We start from the raw sequence: 14,738 nt of genomic DNA on the forward strand, positions 1-14,738 counted from the left end.
CTGGCACATACATGTGATTATGCGCAGAGGTCCACCCTACCAGCCAACCTCAGATCTCCATGCAGGCACACATGAATTCACATACATTTGAACACATCCAGAGATAAACTCACCCCAAAGAATCCACATTCCAAGCAATCCAGACGTGGCTCTGATTGCACACACATGTGAATATGCGCAGAGGTCCACCCTACCAGCCAACCTCAGATCTCCATGCAAGCACACGTGAATGCACATACATTTAAACACATCCACAGATAAACTCCTACAAATCAACCAAATTCCAAGAAATCCAGACGTGGCTCTGATTGCACACACATGTGATTATGCGCAGAGGTCCACCCTACCAGCCAACCTCAGATCTCCATGCAGGCACACATGAATGCACATACATTTGCACACATCCACAGATAAACTCCCCAACAGAAACCAAATTCCAAGAAATCCAGCCGTGGCAATGCTTGCACACACATGTGAATATGCGCAGAGGTCGACCCTACCAGCCAACCTCAGATCTCCATGCAAGCACACATGAATGCACATACATTTGCACACATCCACAGATAAACTCCTACAAATCAACCAAATTCCAAGATATCCAGACATGGAAATGTTTGCACACACATGTGATTATGCGCAGAGGTCCACCCTACCAGCCAACCTCAGATCTCCACGCAGGCACACATGAATGCACATACATTTGCACACATTCAGAGATAAACTCCCCAACAGAAACCAAATTCTAAGAAACCCAGCCGTGGCAATGCTTGCACACACATGTGAATATGCGCAGAGGTCCACCCTACCAGCCAACCTCAGATCTCCATGCAAGCACACATGAATGCACATACATTTGCACACATCCACAGATAAACTCCTACTAATCAACCAAATTCCAAGATATCCAGACATGGAAATGTTTGCACACACATGTGATTATGCGCAGAGGTCCACCCTACCAGCCAACCTCAGATCTCCACGCAGGCACACATGAATGCACATACATTTGCACACATCCACAAATAAACTCCCCAACAGAAACCAAATTCCAAGAAATCCAAACGTGGCAATGCTGGCACATACATGTGATTATGCGCAGAGGTCCACCCTACCAGCCAACCTCAGATCTCCATGCAGGCACACATGAATTCACATACATTTGCACACATCCAGAGATAAACTCACCCCAAAGAATCCACATTCCAAGCAATCCAGACGTGGCTCTGATTGCACACACATGTGAATATGCGCAGAGGTCCACCCTACCAGCCAACCTCAGATCTCATAGCAGGCACACATGAATGCACATACATTTGCACAAATCCAGAGATAAACTCACCCCAAAGAATCCACATTCCAAGAAATCCAAACGTGGCAATGCTGGCACATACATGTGATTATGCGCAGAGGTCCACCCTACCAGCCAACCTCAGATCTCCATGCAAGAACACATGAATGCACATACATTTGCACACATCCAGAGATAAACTCACCCCAAAGAATCAACATTCCAAGGAATCCAAACGTGGCAATGCTGGCACATACATGTGATTATGCGCAGAGGTCCACCCTACCAGCCAACCTCAGATCTCCATGCAGGCACACATGAATTCACATACATTTGCACACATCCAGAGATAAACTCACCCCAAAGAATCCACATTCCAATAAATCCAGACGTGGCTCTGATTGCACACACATGTGATTATGCGCAGAGGTCCACCCTACCAGCCAACCTCAGATCTTCATGCAGGCACACATGAATGCACATACATTTGCACACATCCAGAGATAAACTCCCCAACAGAAAACAAATTCCAAGAAATCCAGCCGTGGCAATTCTTGCACACACATGTGAATATGCGCAGAGGTCCACCCTACCAGCCAACCTCAGATCTCCATGCAAGCACACATGAATTCACATACATTTGCACACATCCACAGATAAACTCCTACAAATCAACCAAATTCCAAGATATCCAGACATGGAAATGTTTGCACACACATGTGATTATGCGCAGAGGTCCACCCTACCAGCCAACCTCAGATCTCCACGCAGGCACACATGAATGCACATACATTTGCACAAATCCAGAGATAAACTCACCCCAAAGAATCCACAATCCAAGAAATCCAAACGTGGCTCTGATTGCACACACATGTGATTATGCGCAGAGGTCCACCCTACCAGCCAACCTCAGATCTCCATGCAGGCACACATGAATTCACATACATTTGCACACATCCAGAAATAAACTCACCCCAAAGAATCCACATTCCAAGAAATCCAGACGTGGCTCTGATTGCACACACATGTGATTATGCGCAGAGGTCCACCCTACCAGCCAACCTCAGATCTCCATGCAGGCACACATGAATGCACATACATTTGCAAACATCCACAGATAAACTCCCTAACAGAAACCAAATTCCAAGAAATCCAGCCGTGGCAATGCTTGCACACACATGTGAATATGAGCAGAGGTCGACCCTACCAGCCAACCTCAGATCTCCATGCAGGCACACATGAATGCACATACATTTGCACACATCCACAGATAAACTCCTACAAATCAACCAAATTCCAAGATATCCAGACATGGAAATGTTTGCACACACATGTGATTATGCGCAGAGGTCCACCCTACCAGCCAACCTCAGATCTCCACGCAGGCACACATCAATGCACATACATTTGCACACATTCAGAGATAAACTCCCCAACAGAAACCAAATTCTAAGAAACCCAGCCGTGGCAATGCTTGCACACACATGTGAATATGCGCAGAGGTCCACCCTACCAGCCAACCTCAGATCTCCATGCAAGCACACATGAATGCACATACATTTGCACACATCCACAGATAAACTCCTACTAATCAACCAAATTCCAAGATATCCAGACATGGAAATGTTTGCACACACATGTGATTATGCGCAGAGGTCCACCCTACCAGCCAACCTCAGATCTCCACACAGGCACACATGAATGCACATACATTTGCACAAATCCAGAGATAAACTCACCCCAAAGAATCCACATTCCAAGAAATCCAAACGTGGCAATGCTGGCACATACATGTGATTATGCGCAGAGGTCCACCCTACCAGCCAACCTCAGATCTCCATGCAAGCACACATGAATGCACATACATTTGCACACATCCACAAATAAACTCCCCAAAAGAAACCAAATTCCAAGAAATCCAAACGTGGCAATGCTGGCACATACATGTGATTATGCGCAGAGGTCCACCCTACCAGCCAACCTCAGATCTCCATGCAGGCACACATGAATTCACATACATTTGAACACATCCAGAGATAAACTCACCCCAAAGAATCCACATTCCAAGCAATCCAGACGTGGCTCTGATTGCACACACATGTGAATATGCGCAGAGGTCCACCCTACCAGCCAACCTCAGATCTCCATGCAAGCACACGTGAATGCACATACATTTAAACACATCCACAGATAAACTCCTACAAATCAACCAAATTCCAAGAAATCCAGACGTGGCTCTGATTGCACACACATGTGATTATGCGCAGAGGTCCACCCTACCAGCCAACCTCAGATCTCCATGCAGGCACACATGAATGCACATACATTTGCACACATCCACAGATAAACTCCCCAACAGAAACCAAATTCCAAGAAATCCAGCCGTGGCAATGCTTGCACACACATGTGAATATGCGCAGAGGTCCACCCTACATGCCAACCTCAGATCTCCATGCAAGCACACATGAATGCACATACATTTACACACATCCACAGATAAACTCCTACAAATCAACCAAATTCCAAGATATCCAGACATGGAAATGTTTGCACACACATGTGATTATGCGCAGAGGTCCACCCTACCAGCCAACCTCAGATCTCCACGCAGGCACACATGAATGCACATACATTTGCACAAATCCACAGATAAACTCACCCCAAAGAATCCACATTCCAAGAAATCCAAATGTGGCAATGCTGGCACATACATGTGATTATGCGCAGAGGTCCACCCTACCAGCCAACCTCAGATCTCCATGCAAGCACACATGAATGCACATACATTTGCACACATCCAGAGATAAACTCACCCCAAAGAATCAACATTCCAAGAAATCCAAACGTGGCAATGCTGGCACATACATGTGATTATGCGCAGAGGTCCACCCTACCAGCCAACCTCAGATCTCCATGCAGGCACACATGAATTCACATACATTTGCACACATCCAGAGATAAACTCACCCCAAAGAATCCACATTCCAAGAAATCCAGACGTGGCTCTGATTGCACACACATGTGATTATGCGCAGAGGTCCACCCTACCAGCCAACCTCAGATCTCCATGCAGGCACACATGAATTCACATACATTTGCACACATCCAGAGATAAACTCACCCCAAAGAATCCACATTCCAAGAAATCCAGACGTGGCTCTGATTGCACACACATGTGATTATGCGCAGAGGTCCACCCTACCAGCCAACCTCAGATCTCCATGCAGGCACACATGAATGCACATACATTTGCACACATCCACAGATAAACTCCCCAACAGAAACCAAATTCCAAGAAATCCAGCCGTGGCAATGCTTGCACACACATGTGAATATGCGCAGAGGTCGACCCTACCAGCCAACCTCAGATCTCCATGCAAGCACACATGAATGCACATACATTTGCACACATCCACAGATAAACTCCTACAAATCAACCAAATTCCAAGATATCCAGACATGGAAATGTTTGCACACACATGTGATTATGCGCAGAGGTCCACCCTACCAGCCAACCTCAGATCTCCATGCAAGCACACATGAATGCACATACATTTGCACACATCCACAGATAAACTCCTACTAATCAACCAAATTCCAAGATATCCAGACATGGAAATGTTTGCACACACATGTGATTGTGCGCAGAGGTCCACCCTTCCAGCCAACCTCAGATCTCCACGCAGGCACACATGAATGCACATACATTTGCACACATCCACAGATAAACTCACCCCAAAGAATCAACATTCCAAGAAATCCAAACGTGGCAATGCTGGCACATACATGTGATTATGCGCAGAGGTCCACCCTACCAGCCAACCTCAGATCTCCATGCAGGCACACATGAATTCACATACATTTGCACACATCCAGAGATAAACTCACCCCAAAGAATCCACATTCCAAGAAATCCAGACGTGGCTCTGATTGCAAACACATGTGATTATGCGCAGAGGTCCACCCTACCAGCCAACCTCAGATCTCCATGCAGGCACACATGAATGCACATACATTTGCACACATCCACAGATAAACTCCCCAACAGAAACCAAATTCCAAGAAATCCAGCCGTGGCATTGCTTGCACACACATGTGAATATGCGCAGAGGTCGACCCTACCAGCCAACCTCAGATCTCCATGCAAGCACACATGAATGCACATACATTTGCACACATCCACAGATAAACTCCTACTAATCAACCAAATTCCAAGATATCCAGACATGGAAATGTTTGCACACACATGTGATTATGCGCAGAGGTCCACCCTACCAGCCAACCTCAGATCTCCACGCAGCCACACATGAATGCACATACATTTGCACACATCCACAAATAAACTCCCCAAAAGAAACCAAATTCCAAGAAATCCAAACGTGGCAATGCTGGCACATACATGTGATTATGCGCAGAGGTCCACCCTACCAGCCAACCTCAGATCTCCATGCAGGCACACATGAATTCACATACATTTGAACACATCCAGAGATAAACTCACCCCAAAGAATCCACATTCCAAGCAATCCAGACGTGGCTCTGATTGCACACACATGTGAATATGCGCAGAGGTCCACCCTACCAGCCAACCTCAGATCTCCATGCAAGCACACGTGAATGCACATACATTTAAACACATCCACAGATAAACTCCTACAAATCAACCAAATTCCAAGAAATCCAGACGTGGCTCTGATTGCACACACATGTGAATATGCGCAGAGGTCCACCCTACCAGCCAACCTTAGATCTCCATGCAAGCACACATGAATGCACATACATTTACACACATCCACAGATAAACTCCTACAATTCAACCAAATTTCAAGATATCCAGACATGGAAATGTTTGCACACACATGTGATTATGCGCAAAGGTCCACCCTACCAGCCAACCTCAGATCTCCATGCAAGCACACATGAATGCACATACATTTGCCCACATCCAGAGATAAACTCACCCCAAAGAATCAACATTCCAAGAAATCCAAACGTGGCAATGCTGGCACATACATGTGATTATGCGCAGAGGTCCACCCTACCAGCCAACCTCAGATCTCCATGCAGGCACACATGAATTCACATACATTTGCACACATCCAGAGATAAACTCACCCCAAAAAATCCACATTCCAAGAAATCCAGACGTGGCTCTGATTGCACACACATGTGATTATGCGCAGAGGTCCACCCTACCAGCCAACCTCAGATCTCCATGCAGGCACACATGAATTCACATACATTTGCACACATCCAGAGATAAACTCACCCCAAAGAATCCACATTCCAAGAAATCCAGACGTGGCTCTGATTGCACACACATGTGATTATGCGCAGAGGTCCACCCTACCAGCCAACCTCAGATCTCCACGCAGGCACACATGAATGCACATACATTTGCACACATCCACAGATAAACTCCCCAACAGAAACCAAATTCCAAGAAATCCAGCCGTGGCAATGCTTGCACACACATGTGAATACGCGCAGAGGTCCACCCTACCAGCCAACCTCAGATCTCCATGCAAGCACACATGAATGCACATACATTTGCACACATCCACAGATAAACTCCTACAAATCAACCAAATTCCAAGATATCCAGACATGGAAATGTTTGCACACACATGTGATTATGCGCAGAGGTCCACCCTACCAGCCAACCTCAGATCTCCACGCAGGCACACATGAATGCACATACATTTGGACACATCCACAAATAAACTCCCCAACAGAAACCAAATTCCAAGAAATCCAAACGTGGCAATGCTGGCACATACATGTGATTATGCGCAGAGGTCCACCCTACCAGCCAACCTCAGATCTCCATGCAGGCACACATGAATTCACATACATTTGCACACATCCAGAGATAAACTCACCCCAAAGAATCCACATTCCAAGCAATCCAGACGTGGCTCTGATTGCACACACATGTGAATATGCGCAGAGGTCCACCCTACCAGCCAACCTCAGATCTCCATGCAAGCACACATGAATGCACATACATTTACACACATCCACAGATAAACTCCTACAAATCAACAAAATTCCAAGATATCCAGACATGGAAATGTTTGCACACACATGTGATTATGCGCAGAGGTCCACCCTACCAGCCAACCTCAGATCTCCACGCAGGCACACATGAATGCACATACATTTGCACAAATCCACAGATAAACTCACCCCAAAGAATCCACATTCCAAGAAATCCAAACGTGGCAATGCTGGCACATACATGTGATTATGCGCAGAGGTCCACCCTACCAGCCAACCTCAGATCTCCATGCAAGCACACATGAATGCACATACATTTGCACACATCCAGAGATAAACTCACCCCAAAGAATCAACATTCCAAGAAATCCAAACGTGGCAATGCTGGCACATACATGTGATTATGCGCAGAGGTCCACCCTACCAGCCAACCTCAGATCTCCATGCAGGCACACATGAATTCACATACATTTGCACACATCCAGAGATAAACTCACCCCAAAGAATCCACATTCCAAGAAATCCAGACGTGGCTCTGATTGCACACACATGTGATTATGCGCAGAGGTCCACCCTACCAGCCAACCTCAGATCTCCATGCAGGCACACATGAATTCACATACATTTGCACACATCCAGAGATAAACTCACCCCAAAGAATCCACATTCCAAGAAATCCAGACGTGGCTTTGATTGCACACACATGTGATTATGCGCAGAGGTCCACCCTACCAGCCAACCTCAGATCTCCATGCAGGCACACATGAATGCACATACATTTGCACACATCCACAGATAAACTCCCCAACAGAAACCAAATTCCAAGAAATCCAGCCGTGGCAATGCTTGCACACACATGTGAATATGCGCAGAGGTCGACCCTACCAGCCAACCTCAGATCTCCATGCAAGCACACATGAATGCACATACATTTGCACACATCCACAGATAAACTCCTACTATTCAACCAAATTCCAAGATATCCAGACATGGAAATGTTTGCACACACATGTGATTATGCGCAGAGGTCCACCCTACCAGCCAACCTCAGATCTCCATGCAAGCACACATGAATGCACATACATTTGCACACATCCACAAATAAACTCCCCAAAAGAAACCAAATTCCAAGAAATCCAAACGTGGCAATGCTGGCACATACATGTGATTATGCGCAGAGGTCCACCCTACCAGCCAACCTCAGATCTCCATGCAGGCACACATGAATTCACATACATTTGAACACATCCAGAGATAAACTCACCCCAAAGAATCCACATTCCAAGCAATCCAGACGTGGCTCTGATTGCACACACATGTGAATATGCGCAGAGGTCCACCCTACCAGCCAACCTCAGATCTCCATGCAAGCACACGTGAATGCACATACATTTAAACACATCCAGAGATAAACTCCTACAAATCAACCAAATTCCAAGAAATCCAGACGTGGTTCTGATTGCACACACATGTGATTATGCGCAGAGGTCCACCCTACCAGCCAACCTCAGATCTCCATGCAGGCACACATGAATGCACATACATTTGCACACATCCACAGATAAACTCCCCAACAGAAACCAAATTCCAAGAAATCCAGCCGTGGCAATGCTTGCACACACATGTGAATATGCGCAGAGGTCGACCCTACCAGCCAACCTCAGATCTCCATGCAAGCACACATGAATGCACATACATTTGCACACATCCACAGATAAACTCCTACAAATCAACCAAATTCCAAGATATCCAGACATGGAAATGTTTGCACACACATGTGATTATGCGCAGAGGTCCACCCTACCAGCCAACCTCAGATCTCCACGCAGGCACACATGAATGCACATACATTTGCACACATTCAGAGATAAACTCCCCAACAGAAACCAAATTCTAAGAAACCCAGCCGTGGCAATGCTTGCACACACATGTGAATATGCGCAGAGGTCCACCCTACCAGCCAACCTCAGATCTCCATGCAAGCACACATGAATGCACATACATTTGCACACATCCACAGATAAACTCCTACTAATCAACCAAATTCCAAGATATCCAGACATGGAAATGTTTGCACACACATGTGATTATGCGCAGAGGTCCACCCTACCAGCCAACCTCAGATCTCCATGCAGGCACACATGAATGCACATACATTTGCACACATCCACAAATAAACTCCCCAACAGAAACCAAATTCCAAGAAATCCAAACGTGGCAATGCTGGCACATACATGTGATTATGCGCAGAGGTCCACCCTACCAGCCAACCTCAGATCTCCATGCAAGCACACATGAATGCACATACATTTGCACACATCCAGAGATAAACTCACCCCAAAGAATCAACATTCCAAGAAATCCAAACGTGGCAATGCTGGCACATACATGTGATTATGCGCAGAGGTCCACCCTACCAGCCAACCTCAGATCTCCATGCAGGCACACATGAATTCACATACATTTGCACACATCCAGAGATAAACTCACCCCAAAGAATCCACATTCCAAGAAATCCAGACGTGGCTCTGATTGCACACACATGTGATTATGCGCAGAGGTCCACCCTACCAGCCAACCTCAGATCTCCATGCAGGCACACATGAATTCACATACATTTGCACACATCCAGAGATAAACTCACCCCAAAGAATCCACATTCCAAGAAATCCAGACGTGGCTCTGATTGCACACACATGTGATTATGCGCAGAGGTCCACCCTACCAGCCAACCTCAGATCTCCATGCAGGCACACATGAATGCACATACATTTGCACACATCCACAGATAAACTCCCCAACAGAAACCAAATTCCAAGAAATCCAGCCGTGGCAATGCTTGCACACACATGTGAATATGCGCACAGGTCGACCCTACCAGCCAACCTCAGATCTCCATGCAAGCACACATGAATGCACATACATTTGCACACATCCACAGATAAACTCCTACAAATCAACCAAATTCCAAGATATCCAGACATGGAAATGTTTGCACACACATGTGATTATGCGCAGAGGTCCACCCTACCAGCCAACCTCAGATCTCCATGCAAGCACACATGAATGCACATACATTTGCACACATCCACAGATAAACTCCTACTAATCAACCAAATTCCAAGATATCCAGACATGGAAATGTTTGCACACACATGTGATTATGCGCAGAGGTCCACCCTACCAGCCAACCTCAGATCTCCACGCAGGCACACATGAATGCACATACATTTGCACACATCCAGAGATAAACTCACCCCAAAGAATCCACATTCCAATAAATCCAGACGTGGCTCTGATTGCACACACATGTGATCATGCGCAGAGGTCCACCCTACCAGCCAACCTCAGATCTCCATGCAGGCACATATGAATGCACATACATTTGCACACATCCAGAGATAAACTTCCCAACAGAAAACAAATTCCAAGAAATCCAGCCGTGGCAATGCTTGCACACACATGTGAATATGCGCAGAGGTCCACCCTTCCAGCCAACCTCAGATCTCCATGCAAGCACACATGAATGCACATACATTTGCACACATCCACAGATAAACTCCTACAAATCAACCAAATTCCAAGATATCCAGACATGGAAATGTTTGCACACACATGTGATTATGCGCAGAGGTCCACCCTACCAGCCAACCTCAGATCTCCACGCAGGCACACATGAATTCACATACATTTGCACACATCCAGAGATAAACTCACCCCAAAGAATCCACATTCCAAGAAATCCAGACGTGGCCCTGATTGCACACACATGTGATTATGCGCAGAGGTCCACCCTACCAGCCAACCTCAGATCTCCATGCAGGCACACATGAATGCACATACATTTGCACACATCCACAGATAAACTCCCCAACAGAAAACAAATTCCAAGAAATCCAGCCGTGGCAATACTTGCACACACATGTGATTATGCGCAGAGGTCCACCCTACCAGCCAACCTCAGATCTCCATGCAAGCACACATGAATGCACATACATTTGCACACATCCAGAGATAAACTCCTACAAATCAACCAAATTCCAAGATATCCAGACATGGAAATGTTTGCACACACATGTGATTATGCGCAGAGGTCCACCCTACCAGCCAACCTCAGATCTCCACGCAGGCACACATGAATGCACATACATTTGCACACATTCAGAGATAAACTCCCCAACAGAAAACAAATTCTAAGAAACCCAGCCATGGAAATGCTTGCACACACATGTGAATATGCGCAGATGTCGAACCTACCAGCCAACCTCAGATCTCCATGCAAGCACACATGAATGCACATACATTTGCACACATCCACAGATAAACTCCTACAAATCAACCAAATTCCAAGATATCCAGACATGGAAATGTTTGCACACACATGTGATTATGCGCAGAGGTCCACCCTACCAGCCAACCTCAGATCTCATAGCAGGCACACATGAATGCACATACATTTGCACAAATCCAGAGATAAACTCACCCCAAAGAATCCACATTCCAAGAAATCCAAACGTGGCAATGCTGGCACATACATGTGATTATGCGCAGAGGTCCACCCTACCAGCCAACCTCAGATCTCCATGCAAGCACACATGAATGCACATACATTTGCACACATCCAGAGATAAACTCACCCCAAAGAATCAACATTCCAAGGAATCCAAACGTGGCAATGCTGGCACATACATGTGATTATGCGCAGAGGTCCACCCTACCAGCCAACCTCAGATCTCCATGCAGGCACACATGAATTCACATACATTTGCACACATCCAGAGATAAACTCACCCCAAAGAATCCACATTCCAATAAATCCAGACGTGGCTCTGATTGCACACACATGTGATTATGCGCAGAGGTCCACCCTACCAGCCAACCTCAGATCTTCATGCAGGCACACATGAATGCACATACATTTGCACACATCCAGAGATAAACTCCCCAACAGAAAACAAATTCCAAGAAATCCAGCCGTGGCAATTCTTGCACACACATGTGAATATGCGCAGAGGTCCACCCTACCAGCCAACCTCAGATCTCCATGCAAGCACACATGAATTCACATACATTTGCACACATCCACAGATAAACTCCTACAAATCAACCAAATTCCAAGATATCCAGACATGGAAATGTTTGCACACACATGTGATTATGCGCAGAGGTCCACCCTACCAGCCAACCTCAGATCTCCACGCAGGCACACATGAATGCACATACATTTGCACAAATCCAGAGATAAACTCACCCCAAAGAATCCACAATCCAAGAAATCCAAACGTGGCTCTGATTGCACACACATGTGATTATGCGCAGAGGTCCACCCTACCAGCCAACCTCAGATCTCCATGCAGGCACACATGAATTCACATACATTTGCACACATCCAGAAATAAACTCACCCCAAAGAATCCACATTCCAAGAAATCCAGACGTGGCTCTGATTGCACACACATGTGATTATGCGCAGAGGTCCACCCTACCAGCCAACCTCAGATCTCCATGCAGGCACACATGAATGCACATACATTTGCACACATCCACAGATAAACTCCCTAACAGAAACCAAATTCCAAGAAATCCAGCCGTGGCAATGCTTGCACACACATGTGAATATGAGCAGAGGTCGACCCTACCAGCCAACCTCAGATCTCCATGCAGGCACACATGAATGCACATACATTTGCACACATCCACAGATAAACTCCTACAAATCAACCAAATTCCAAGATATCCAGACATGGAAATGTTTGCACACACATGTGATTATGCGCAGAGGTCCACCCTACCAGCCAACCTCAGATCTCCACGCAGGCACACATCAATGCACATACATTTGCACACATTCAGAGATAAACTCCCCAACAGAAACCAAATTCTAAGAAACCCAGCCGTGGCAATGCTTGCACACACATGTGAATATGCGCAGAGGTCCACCCTACCAGCCAACCTCAGATCTCCATGCAAGCACACATGAATGCACATACATTTGCACACATCCACAGATAAACTCCTACTAATCAACCAAATTCCAAGATATCCAGACATGGAAATGTTTGCACACACATGTGATTATGCGCAGAGGTCCACCCTACCAGCCAACCTCAGATCTCCACACAGGCACACATGAATGCACATACATTTGCACAAATCCAGAGATAAACTCACCCCAAAGAATCCACATTCCAAGAAATCCAAACGTGGCAATGCTGGCACATACATGTGATTATGCGCAGAGGTCCACCCTACCAGCCAACCTCAGATCTCCATGCAAGCACACATGAATGCACATACATTTGCACACATCCACAAATAAACTCCCCAAAAGAAACCAAATTCCAAGAAATCCAAACGTGGCAATGCTGGCACATACATGTGATTATGCGCAGAGGTCCACCCTACCAGCCAACCTCAGATCTCCATGCAGGCACACATGAATTCACATACATTTGAACACATCCAGAGATAAACTCACCCCAAAGAATCCACATTCCAAGCAATCCAGACGTGGCTCTGATTGCACACACATGTGAATATGCGCAGAGGTCCACCCTACCAGCCAACCTCAGATCTCCATGCAAGCACACGTGAATGCACATACATTTAAACACATCCACAGATAAACTCCTACAAATCAACCAAATTCCAAGAAATCCAGACGTGGCTCTGATTGCACACACATGTGATTATGCGCAGAGGTCCACCCTACCAGCCAACCTCAGATCTCCATGCAAGCACACATGAATGCACATACATTTGCACACATCCACAGATAAACTCCTACAAATCAACCAAATTCCAAGATATCCAGACATGGAAATGTTTGCACACACATGTGATTATGCGCAGAGGTCCACCCTACCAGCCAACCTCAGATCTCCACGCAGGCACACATGAATGCACATACATTTGCACACATTCAGAGATAAACTCCCCAACAGAAACCAAATTCTAAGAAACCCAGCCGTGGCAATGCTTGCACACACATGTGAATATGCGCAGAGGTCCACCCTACCAGCCAACCTCAGATCTCCATGCAAGCACACATGAATGCACATACATTTGCACACATCCACAGATAAACTCCTACTAATCAACCAAATTCCAAGATATCCAGACATGGAAATGTTTGCACACACATGTGATTATGCGCAGAGGTCCACCCTACCAGCCAACCTCAGATCTCCACGCAGGCACACATGAATGCACATACATTTGCACACATCCACAAATAAACTCCCCAACAGAAACCAAATTCCAAGAAATCCAAACGTGGCAATGCTGGCACATACATGTGATTATGCGCAGAGGTCCACCCTACCAGCCAACCTCAGATCTCCATGCAGGCACACATGAATTCACATACATTTGCACACATCCAGAGATAAACTCACCCCAAAGAATCCACATTCCAAGCAATCCAGACGTGGCTCTGATTGCACACACA

The sequence above is a fragment of the Perissodus microlepis genome, chromosome 8 (genome assembly GCF_051167445.1).
Source record: "Perissodus microlepis isolate ML-2025 ecotype Zambia chromosome 8, ASM5116744v1, whole genome shotgun sequence".
Taxonomy (NCBI): domain Eukaryota; kingdom Metazoa; phylum Chordata; class Actinopteri; order Cichliformes; family Cichlidae; genus Perissodus; species Perissodus microlepis.